The sequence below is a fragment of the Medicago sativa genome, chromosome 5 (genome assembly GCF_051527215.1).
Source record: "Medicago sativa cultivar Bolivia chromosome 5, Bolivia_mono, whole genome shotgun sequence".
Taxonomy (NCBI): domain Eukaryota; kingdom Viridiplantae; phylum Streptophyta; class Magnoliopsida; order Fabales; family Fabaceae; genus Medicago; species Medicago sativa.
Window position 1 is genome coordinate 47,193,391 of NC_140753.1, and position 11,559 is coordinate 47,204,949.

An 11,559-nucleotide genomic window follows, 5' to 3' on the forward strand; every position below is an offset into this window, starting at 1 on the left:
GATTCCATTGTTTAGCAAAAAGGACAAAAAGTACGCGCTTGCTTAATGCTCCGTATTTGACTATTTCCCTGTGTCTTTGGAAATCATTTCCAAATTGCTTGGATTCCAACTTGATGAAGTATTTAATTATTTTTATTTACAATTTTCTACTTATATAAACACACATACACTTGCTTCAGTGGTTGGGACAGTCAGACAACTAGCTTACATGTATTAGCTAGCAAGATTCCTTCAAAAAAAATGTATTAGCTAGCAAGATCTTTTGATGTTAGTCAACAAATTCAATGATGTAGACTTGTAAATTTGTGATATATTATTTCTAGTTCAAAATTAAATAATAATCCAATACTAAGTTTTTTTTTAAAGATCAAGACCAACCGTTCTTTAAATAAAATTTAGTTAAGCTATTGTGTTATTTAAATTAAACTAGTGTGTGAAAAATATAATTAAATAACAACACAACCTTGTTGTTCCTCAAAATAATATCGTTACAGCATTTTATAAAATAACTTTGTGCGTTAGACAGTTGGCAATGGAGTGTATCACTGCTTGACAGTTTTGGAAAATGTTACAACTCTAAAATCTTTGACATCATTTGACACAAGATAATTCCTTTAAAAGTCAGCCTCTTTGTTTGACGTCATATTCATAATTGCATTGCTACAACTGATAATCTTTTGTGGCAAGGTCTACTTTAGGATCAGCATCAGTTATGCGCGGATGGTTGTGGATCAAACGAGGACAATAATCATTTGTTCTTGCACTAAATTTTTTTTCAGTTCTATTTGGATTTGGTTTCACTTTTGCTAGGGTATGTTACGATGAATCCAACCCTCATCACATATCAATTATATCAATTTGGTCATCTTGGAGGTTCATCAAAACATCATCATTCAATTATGTAAAGAAAGAAACAGTCGAATTTTCAAGCACAAGGAGCATTCTCTGCATCAATTGCTTGACACAATTAAGCTATCAACATTTTGGCGGTTGAAAGTGAAATACAATATTTTCTCAGTTGATTACCCAACAATGTGCTTGGGAGCTATAACATAATCTGAAATTTGAATTTCTCTCTTTTACCTGACTTTGTAATATTTTGATTTCGCGTTTCCAGACTCACCTTATACTAAGTCTTGGCTTTTTGGTAAATATAATTCCATTTTAACTTTTTAAATAATAATAATAATAATAATAATAATAATAATAATAATAATAATAATAATAATAATAATAATAATAATAATAATAATAATAATAATATAATAATAAAGATAAGCATGTAACCGGCCATCTAGCTAGTTTACATAAAAATATACCGAAAAATCAACAACACGCAGCAAAACAATTCAAATAAGAGTAGTGCTATCAACACTTTCTTTTCAACACTCTTCCAAACACTTACTTTCTTATTGGTTTAAATAAAGGCGAGTCTCACACTTTGAAAATGGTTTTCACTTAAAGTGGTGGAACATACATTAATTTCATTCAATAAGATAGTAAGTGTTAGAGAGAGTGTTAAAAAGAGAGTGTTCCTAGCTAACCTTCCTCGCTCGGTCAAACAAAAGTAAGTAATAATATTGAAATAAAAAACAATATCATGAATGGTGCTTAAAATAAGGCTAAATTATATCCCTTAATAAGTTTCAGCTAACAATTTCATAGTTTATCATTTTTCTATGGTATTTTGATCCATTTATATATGAATTTTCAAATATTAAATCTAAAATTCATATAAAAACATGAGTGAAAGATTATAGATTTAAACACTAAAAATTTATATTGACACTAGAAGTTAATATGAGTCAAAGAAACAACGAAAATTGCTTGTTGGCAAAGTTATCAAAAAATTTAATACTATTACAATTTTAAAACTAAATTCAAATAAAAGTCTCTGATTAAATTGCAAAAAATCTTTTACCATCTTATCTAACTGTTCCTGTTTTTTAGAGGATGTGTTCCTATTTTTCAGCGATTCCTTTTTTGAAAAGCAAAATAAATTATTTTATCAATTAAAATAAAACATATGGACAGTATAAAAGATAAGATACATGGGAGCTAACAGAGATTCCTTAATGGGACAAAAGAAATATACGTGAGAAAGGGCATATGTGTGTTTGTGGAAACTAGATGACATATAGTTAAGTGACCTTTCCGCATACCAAACAACATATGACCTCATGCAAATGTGAAGGGTGAGGGTGTGAATGAAGCTGTGCCTCTTTGAGTTAAGAGTCGTCCAGAGCCAGAAAATCCATGCACTCAACTAAGTAATTATTAATATCTCTTTTGAGGGGTAGCTAAATTAATCTAAGTATGTCGATTTTGACATAAAATATCTAAGTATGCCTCTTTCAAAACCAAAAAAAAAAAAAAGAAATATTAATTAAAATAAATAAAATGATAAATGTCCCAAACAATCCTTGACAAATATGTAGAAATTTTTATTATATTTACTCTTTATTTTTATTACTATAAAAAATATTTTACTAAAAGGAGTAATGGTCCATTTTTGGACCATTTTTGAGAGATCAATCCAAGTTTTTTATGTTGAAATATCTCATCATCATTAGTGGTATAGTAGGGTGATAGAAGATATTTTTCAACTTGTCCTAGTTGTTATAGCTTAGTGGTTTGATTATGAAGGTATTTTATGTGAAATCTTTGATTTGAATATGTGTGTTTATTTGAATATATGTTAGTCACTAGATCAATGGCAAAACAATAAAATATGAAATGTGTTATTTGAACAACTATTTTGTTTACGACTTGTTCGACAGTCATATATTTAAAAAAAGAAAGTAAATATTGATACGAAAACCAAAACAATAAAGAGATAAATAAGTTATTCAAACAAATATAATAAAGATATTATAGTGTAACATTGTTAACGCTTTAGTGAGAATAAGTTTTATGATAGAGAGAGAAATTTATGAGTTACACTATAATAGAGAGAAAAACTTGTTTATTTTTTTAGAAAAATAAACAAATATATATACCAAACTAGAAAGAAAGAAAAACTATACACACCACAAGATTACTAAAGTTTGAGATATTATTATTTCTTCAATGGATGAGAGTTCTATATGTATAAAAGTTAACTCAACCTTGTAATCTACCAAATCTTTTTTGTTTTTTTATTTTACAAGATCAATCTTTTTTGTCCTTAGTGAGTTGATAATTATTGAATACACTTAACCTTTCACATCGAGAGCAATTACGTCCCACTAATTCACTTGTTATAAAATTATTCTTAATGGACTTACTGAAATTATTATAATTTCGCGTAAATCTTAATGACATATTAGTTGTATGAACAAATAATTTGAGATGAGTTGTCTTGTAATGAAAATTACTACATGCTATTTTAAGATGGGTCAAGATTCCTAAATATACTTGTCAAAAAAAGATTCCTAAATATCAAAAGTCAATATTATGACATTGATTTGCTAAAAAAAAAGTTAGAATTGTAATTTTGGTTACTATAGAGTAAATAAATATAGACCCCTTACACTAAAATATAGACCCCGACACTAATGTCTCTTTAACATTTTTTTCTCGGTCACCAAATAATTGTCACTTTAAAATATTAGTTCAACATTTTTTTCTCTCACTATTATACTTTTATTTATTGAATTTACTTCAACTTAACTAATCTACTAACCACAATTAATAAAGGTATTTTAGTAAATAATATTAATTTATCATTGAAATCAACACAATTAATCATTTTTTTAAAAATTGTGCACAAACATTAAACGACTATTATTAGAAGGAGAGAGTAAAAATTTAAAAGATGCTCTTTTACACACTCCCTCCGACTCAAAATATGTGTTTTTATTATTTTTCTTTGTCTCAAATTATTTGCCCATTTTACCATATCAATACAATATGTATTATTTGTTTCCTCTAACATACCATTATTATTGCATTTGATTCATTTATCTACTTCACTAACTATAATTAATAAAAGTGTATTGGTAAATAAAACAAATTTTACAATTAAAATCAACATTAGTAATCATTTTCTTAATAATCGTGTAAAACTAAAAATGACACCTAATTCGGGATGGATGAAGTATAAATTTTACCCTTTTTATTTTCTGAACTAAAACTTCTTTTTAAATACACCAAGTCTCAAACCAAATATGCCTCGAAAGGACACTCTTCAACATAAACTCATTTCCTTGCATGTGGAGACGAGCCTATAGCACACAATAAAATAATCTCTTAGGGTAGGGTCATTCCTCGAAAGAAAAGCATATGAGGCCTCACTTTTTATTGGAAAATGATTAGTAGACCACTCATATTTTCATATCACCAATACACCCCCACATATTTAAGAGGAGAGAGATGAATGAAATGGAAGAGAGACAAAGTGTTTGTGGGGTGCAGTACATGTCACATGTTTATGTGGAGGTTTAAGTGTGTATGTCACCTATGGGTGTGCATGTATCACCACTCCTTTTTATTTTTTCAATTACTTTAACATTGCTATGTCTAAACTAAGTGCAAGAGCGACCTTTAACCCGTCACAATCTCAAATTTAACTAAATTAAGCACACTCAAAATGGAAAAAGGATGAATAAGAAAAATCAATTTATTATTAAAAATATTTGATTAACGTGTAGTTTTATTTGTGTGCCTAAATAAGTTAGATTTATAGTTATGACGATGTAAGAATTATCCTCGGGTAGCCACTGGACTTATCCTATAAGTTGGTTTTATATTGGCCATCACTTGTAGTACAAGCAACTGTTCTGTTGGTTTGTGGCTGCTTTGCACTCCTTGTGCTAGTTAGCCTATAATTAATATATTCTTATAATCATAAAATATGCATATACTCTTAAAAAAAATGCATAATTCATATAACAATTACTTTCAATTTCAAATAAGAATTGAGATAAAACAATTTAATACAAAAAACCTATTGAATGATTTAGAAACATTAAAATCTATCATATCGAGATATAGATGAAGCTGATTAAAATCAAGTTTATATCAGATATTTGTACATGAAAAATGGAAATGGAAATTGGACATTATAATTTGTATTTACATTACTAAGCAGTCAAAAAATCTTGACTACCTAACTACATCAAAGCCTGATCAGAAGCTAGCAAAGAGTAAAGCCTCTTACAAATTTTCATTTTTTTCTTTTCCTTACAAAGAATGAAGTAACCAAACTGCAAACAAATAATAACAACTGATACACTTACACATATAATAATACAATTATACGTATACCATACACAATATCTATTACTTGCCCTAGAACACAAGCAAATCCTTCTTAATATCATACCCCATTTTTTCCAAATTAGGTTGCACAGCAAATTGAATCATAGGTGGTGGCCCACAAGCCAATGCCAAAGTATCCTCACCAGCCAATGGAATATGCTCCCTCATGATACTCTCCGTGATGAATCCCACACTATATTCCCACCCTTCATTTGCATTTTCCACAACATACCAAATCTTGAACCTATCACTGTAATTCTTTGCCCACTCATCTAACTCTTCCCTCAATAATATATCATCCTCCGTCCGGTTGGCATAAACAATGTACATTTCAGTTTGATCATTGGCATCCTTCAAAATCGAAGTTCGCCACTTGATAAACCGGTGTGATTCCGGTCCCACCGGCTAAAAATGTTAGTTTCTTTGCAAATCTTTGTTTCCCGTGGACCGAAAAATTTCCTCTACCAAGATACTCAATGTGTCCCACGGGGCCTTTTACTTCCAATGTCGAGCCAATAGTGAGGGAGTCTAAATATTGAGACATGATTCCACCATTAGGAAACCTGGGGTGCACGTTTTTGAAGTAAATTTTGACAACTAATTCAAAATACCCAATTTCATCGACGCTACTTGTTGGCGTATAAGCTCGCATGACCAATTTTCCATCGACGGTAACACATAGGAAAATGTGTTTCCCGACGGGTAGTCCCAATAATTGATCTTCAGAGGGTAATGCAAAACGGAAAAGTCTTACATCATGTGAAATTGAGGTTTTTGCAATGAGCTTGCATGGGATTTTCTCACGTGGGTTAAGAGCCATGATTTCTTTAATAGGGGCAAGATGGGTAAATTCAGTATTTCCATGCATGGAGTTATTTGGTGACGATGAATCCGAGGTGTAGCCCGTGGCAACAAGTTCACCGATTCTATAATCTTCGAGCAATTTCTTTGCTTTGTCCGAATGGATAGCTTCGAATTCATCGGTACAATCAGTGCCAGCATTGATTAAGATGCTGTCTGAGCCGCCGGGATGGTCTTTAAGGAAGCGGGTGCAGTCGTAGACATTGCCGTGGACGATGATCCAAGCAGAATCAAGGGTTTTGTGTTTTTTAACTTCAGAAAGGGAGTATGTTTTTGAAGATGTGTTCATGAATGGAGTAGAGATACTTTTCTTGAGAATTGGTTTGGTTTCTTGTGATCTTTCTAAGTGTCTTTCTTTTGCCATCCAACCACCTGATTGGTTACCTGGTTGTGTTGGGTGTTCAAACACTATGCCAATTTCTCCTTTGTGGGGCCTACACACGTTTGTTTTCACCCTGAACCAACAGTTGTTCATCATGCCCTGTAAATTGCCAACACCAAAAGAATTTCATTAGTGTGTAGCTCTTGAAATATCTAGCTCTATTATTTTTAATTGAAGTGACAATATTAATCAATTATTTTGTGTTTATTTTAGCCAAGTCATTTCATGGGAGTTAAGCCACATACTCATAAAATAATGATGCCATTAACTGGGCCAATGATAGGTACATAGGGTGCAAATTGTATCACAATGATTTGTGGTCTTTTTTTATGATTGGTTTATGGCCTTTAATTAATCATAGTTGTGTATTTCCTCCGGTCTCAAATGTAAGCGACGTTTCACTTTTTAAGCTCATTTAATAAATGTTGTATGTGGTTCATATTATAGACCACATACATAATTTATTGAATGAATCTAAAAAGTGAAAAGTCATTATATTTGAGACGGAGGAGTATTGAATGAAAATGACACTTTTAACTTTGACAAACAAATTGAACATATATAAAATTCACATCAAATTAAAATTATATTATTCATTTAATTCATATAACGGTATAAAAAAATTATATTGTCAATCAATCACAGTTGTAAGCTTTTGATTCTACCAAATGATGTATATGTTTTTACACTAACAGTATGTCAATATTAAACTTTAATATTATCCGTAGAACAAGTCTAAATTGGTTCCTATGAAGAAAAAGGAAACCATATGTAGAATATTATGGTATCATTTTTAATCTGAAAAGTATCAATATGACATATTAGGCTGCTGATAGCAAAGTGAAGGCTCACAATTTTTTTATTCTGCAAGTAGAATATGAGATCCAATACTTGAGGAGCAAGTGGAGATTAATTACTATATATCTTAGTTGGTCAATTTCTTTGGAAAATTTGTTTTCTTCTTAAAAAGCAACTTGTTTTCCTAACACTAAATTTATAGTACATAAAAAAATATTTCATTTAACATACAACAAAATAACCAATATACTAGCTATATATCTTAATTTAAATGGAAAAAAGTATGAAAAATTTACCATAACATTCCAAATAAGATTTTCAGGTTGAGTGTTGAGTGCCTCATCCCATGCTCGTACAGCAATCTCTTTGGTACCAAGAAGGTCTAACACCTCAACTTCTAGAGACCAAAAGCACCAACACCAATATTTTCCATATTTTGTTGGTTTTTCTGGATGGTCCAATGTGCACACGTGCCATGTTTCTCCACCGTCCATTGTTACCTCAACTCGTGTCACTTTTCTACCACCCCCTATAACAAAGTACACCACCAATGTCAGTTTTCAACCAAAAGAGATAACACACTCATGTTTCATTTCACTGCCTACCACGTACCAAATTATACAACTTGTCAAATAGAAGTATCAAATTTGTTGTTTTCTTTTTAATTTTAGTAGTAACCAAACCATTTGAAAGACCAACCAACCATTTTGATGTATATGATTGTGTCAAATGGTGTCACGATAGTTTAAAAAGATACACGATAATAGTTGCCAATAACAATAATAAAATTAACTTTGATTGTAATTTTGATCTCTCACGTTAAGGAGAATTGCATCATCACTAGAAATAGATGTGACATATATGACAAGTAGAAAACTTTGACATTAGGACTCAAAAAAATCTAACAGATATATGAATCTCATTTGACATTAGGACACAAATAATTAAGTCCACAAAAAAAAGGACTGTAATTATTTAACTTTATAAATTAAATTGATATTAGTTAATAGTGTTAATGCAAAAAAAAAAAAAAACTACTCATGACTATCTAAAATAAAATGAGTGTTAAATTATATATTTACGGGTTAATAGTGTTTTACCCCCGTAATATAGGTCATTTCCGGTTTTACCCTCTGTAAAATATATTTTTTTGGATTTCGTCCTTGTAATTTGAAGATTTTTGGTTTTGGACCTTCATGAATTTTGACGGTACAAAATTGAAGATATGTCGGGGGTAAACCGAAATTTGCTCAAATTAACAGGGGATAAACCGAAATTTTTTCAAATTACAAGGAGGGTAAACCTAAATTTTCTCAAATTACAGGGAGTGAAATTTTCCATGAAGGTCCAAAACCAAAAAATCTTCAAATTTCAAGTATGAAATTCAAAAAAAATATTTTACAGGGGGAAACCGGAAATGACTTATATTACAAGTAAAACACTATTAACCCTATATTTATTTATTCAACTGATTCTCTGAGCTAATTTTGGAAATATATCATCGCACGTTAGTTTTTTGTTCTTTTCCTTGGTTCAAGTATCTCCTCTTAATTTATTAACCAGATGTAACGTAATTTTTGCTGTTTATTTGTATTAATATATGTTTAAAATTTAAATATAATCCCTCAAAAAAATAAATAGAAACTTCAAATGTTTTCATAAAATTTAAATGAAATTCTTGCAATTACGTATAGATCCCATGTTTAGACAAAGACAACTTTTTTGGTACAAAGACAGATCTAAAAGTATCATTGGTTGTTCTTAAAAAATTTATTAAAGAATCTGTCAAAAATAATTGTTGTTCTTAATTAAATTTATTAAAGAATCTTTCAAAAAAAATGAAAAAATTGTTTAATGGAGATTCTCTTTCTCGTCAAACCCTCAAAATATCCCAAATATTCTATGCAAAGAAAGAAAATTCTTATTCAACTGCAAATTTTGTGGCACAATTCATGCTTTCCATAACATACGAAGAATATTTCCTTGAATGAAAACATCAAATTAAACTCACCTGAATATGAATAACCTTTCAGCGTATAAGCCCTCTGCGTAGTCCATGAGTTTATAGGCAAGATCTCATCGTGACATGGCGTCGTAATCACGGAGTTTATGTTCAACTCGTTAATTATATATTCGGGCTTGTACCACCAACCTGTGCGGGACACACACAAAAGTTAAGAATACAAGACAAAAGCCTTAGGTAGAAGCAAATCAAAATAATGTCACATGTATAAAGTTGCACTTTAACATAAAACAATGGCAAAAAAATAATATGAAAAGCTTGTTCCGATGTTTGACAAGTGTCGTATCCGACACCGGTATTTATCATTATGTTGAATTATGTCTTTTCACAAAATTTTATTGACATCAACGTGTAATGTCCGGTGATCGTGTTTGTTTTTCATAATCGTGTTTTCAGTGAGTAATCAACAATTTAAATTAAAAAAAGAAAATCAAAATATGTCTTTATTTGCTAGGTCATCTCGATCAAAATCATTGATCGAGATGTGTCGATCACAACTTAACCGCAAGTTAAAACTATGCTCCAATAATAAGTAGGATAAATCTACCTTCTTCATTGGCTTGTTCGGCATCAACATGAGAAGGAAGAACCCTATTATCCTTATAATGATAATGACCATCACATTCATCAGTAGTAACAACAATCCTCTTAAGCCATTTCACCATCCTTCCACCGATAAAACCCGGTATAATAACCCTCACCGGAAACCCATGATCCGGAGCCAAAGCCTCACCATTCTGCATGTAAGCAAGAATAACATCACGAGAAGGATCCATCGCAATTTCCCTCCTAATACTAGTTCCATATTTCGACCCACCACCACCAGGTAAATCCTCAGCACCGTAAAAACAAACATGAACAGCACCCTTAGAACGTGTTTGAATCCCACACCGTTTAAGCACGTGGTGCAGCGAAACACCGCGCCACACGGAGTTGGAAACAGCAGCGGCACCCCAGTTAAAACCAACGCTTTGTTTCACCATGTTTTGTTCTTTACGTCTGTTACCAGCACAAACAAGTGTAACGGGTAATTCCCGGCTTGGAAACTCACGAACGAGCCGGTCCATGGTGAACCGGGTTGGGTTTTTAACTAAACCGGTTACTTCAACGGTCCAATCCTCCCAACGAGCTTTTGGGACAGCACCGTGGTTACGTACGTAGTGGATTGGAACTGGAGTGATGAAACCGTGGTGCATGAGACGTGGGAGTGGTGGTTCTGAATTGAATGGGTGTTTCCCTGTGAGACGGACCATGGAAGCGTTTCGTGTGACCCAGTTGTCTAACGTTCCTTCATCGCGTGGGTCGAGAATCGACGGTTCAACTTCCAAGTTGGTTTTTCGGATTAATTCTTGGAGATTCGATGCGTGGTCGTTTTCATCTTCGTCGTCGCTGCTGAAGGGATCTATGTTTACCGGGAAACCCGGTTTCAGGTCATGGATGAAATTGTTGCTGGGATTGAAGGTGTGAACGACGCCGTTTAGGTTACGGAATTGACGGTTATCAACTGAAGCTGCCATTATTATTATGGAGAAGAAAATTATGGGTTTTTTATTTGTGAAAATGAGAGTTGATTCCTCCTTCCTTTCTCACTTTTTGGGTAGTGGAGAAAAGGAATTTGGTCATTTGAATGAGGGGTTTGATGGGACTTATATAGAGGGAAATAGAAGGACAGTGTGTGGCTTTGCTGCAAGGCAACCTTCACTATTAGAGAGGTAGACCCCACTTATCGAATTTTTGGGATACTTCATTGGCTGACAAAAAAAAAATTGAATAATAAAAATACCTACAAAACTTGTGTGGTTTAAAGAATTTTTGGTTTAAGGATTTTGATAAATGTAGAAAATTATCAACATATATAACCATTTTACTAAATTATCATTAATAAGTATTGGTGTTCTCCGTAAAAGTAGAATATAGACAAAATTATGCAAATAATAAGTAAACCATCAAATTAGTCTCTCGTGTTTATAAGTTGTTTTCAAATTAGTCATTGATTTTGTCAAAAGTTTCTCAATTAAATTTTTGTTTTTGTCACATAACAAATGACTTAATTGAGATATTTTTGACAAGAGACAATATTAGTTTGAAATATTAATAGAGTTATAAACTATATTGAGAGTGACTTACGAATACAATGATCAATTTTGTGGTTTACTCTAGTATTTTAACTTAATTTTAAGTAACATTTTCGTATTATATTTTTTTTTTAAAAACATTACACAATTAACCTTTAAGTGAATTCTATTAAAAGAAA

The 11,559-nt window shown here is 31.6% G+C and overlaps 1 long non-coding RNA gene and 1 pseudogene across 2 annotated transcripts; one reads left to right on the plus strand and one right to left on the minus strand.

Annotated features, from left to right (window-relative positions):
• Nucleotides 1-5,023: 5,023 nt before the first annotated feature.
• LOC146922496 (nitrate reductase [NADH]-like) lies at nt 5,024-10,926 on the minus strand (annotated as a pseudogene). Its single transcript, XR_015012486.1, has 4 exons — nt 9,853-10,926; nt 9,294-9,434; nt 7,579-7,811; nt 5,024-6,583 (listed from the first exon to the last, which is right to left on the minus strand). The product of XR_015012486.1 is annotated as a nitrate reductase [NADH]-like (transcript).
• Nucleotides 5,038-7,807, plus strand: LOC146922497 (uncharacterized). The gene is made up of 2 exons (XR_015012487.1): nt 5,038-6,847; nt 6,994-7,807. It is a non-coding gene; the product is annotated as an uncharacterized LOC146922497 (long non-coding RNA).
• Nucleotides 10,927-11,559: the final 633 nt, after the last annotated feature.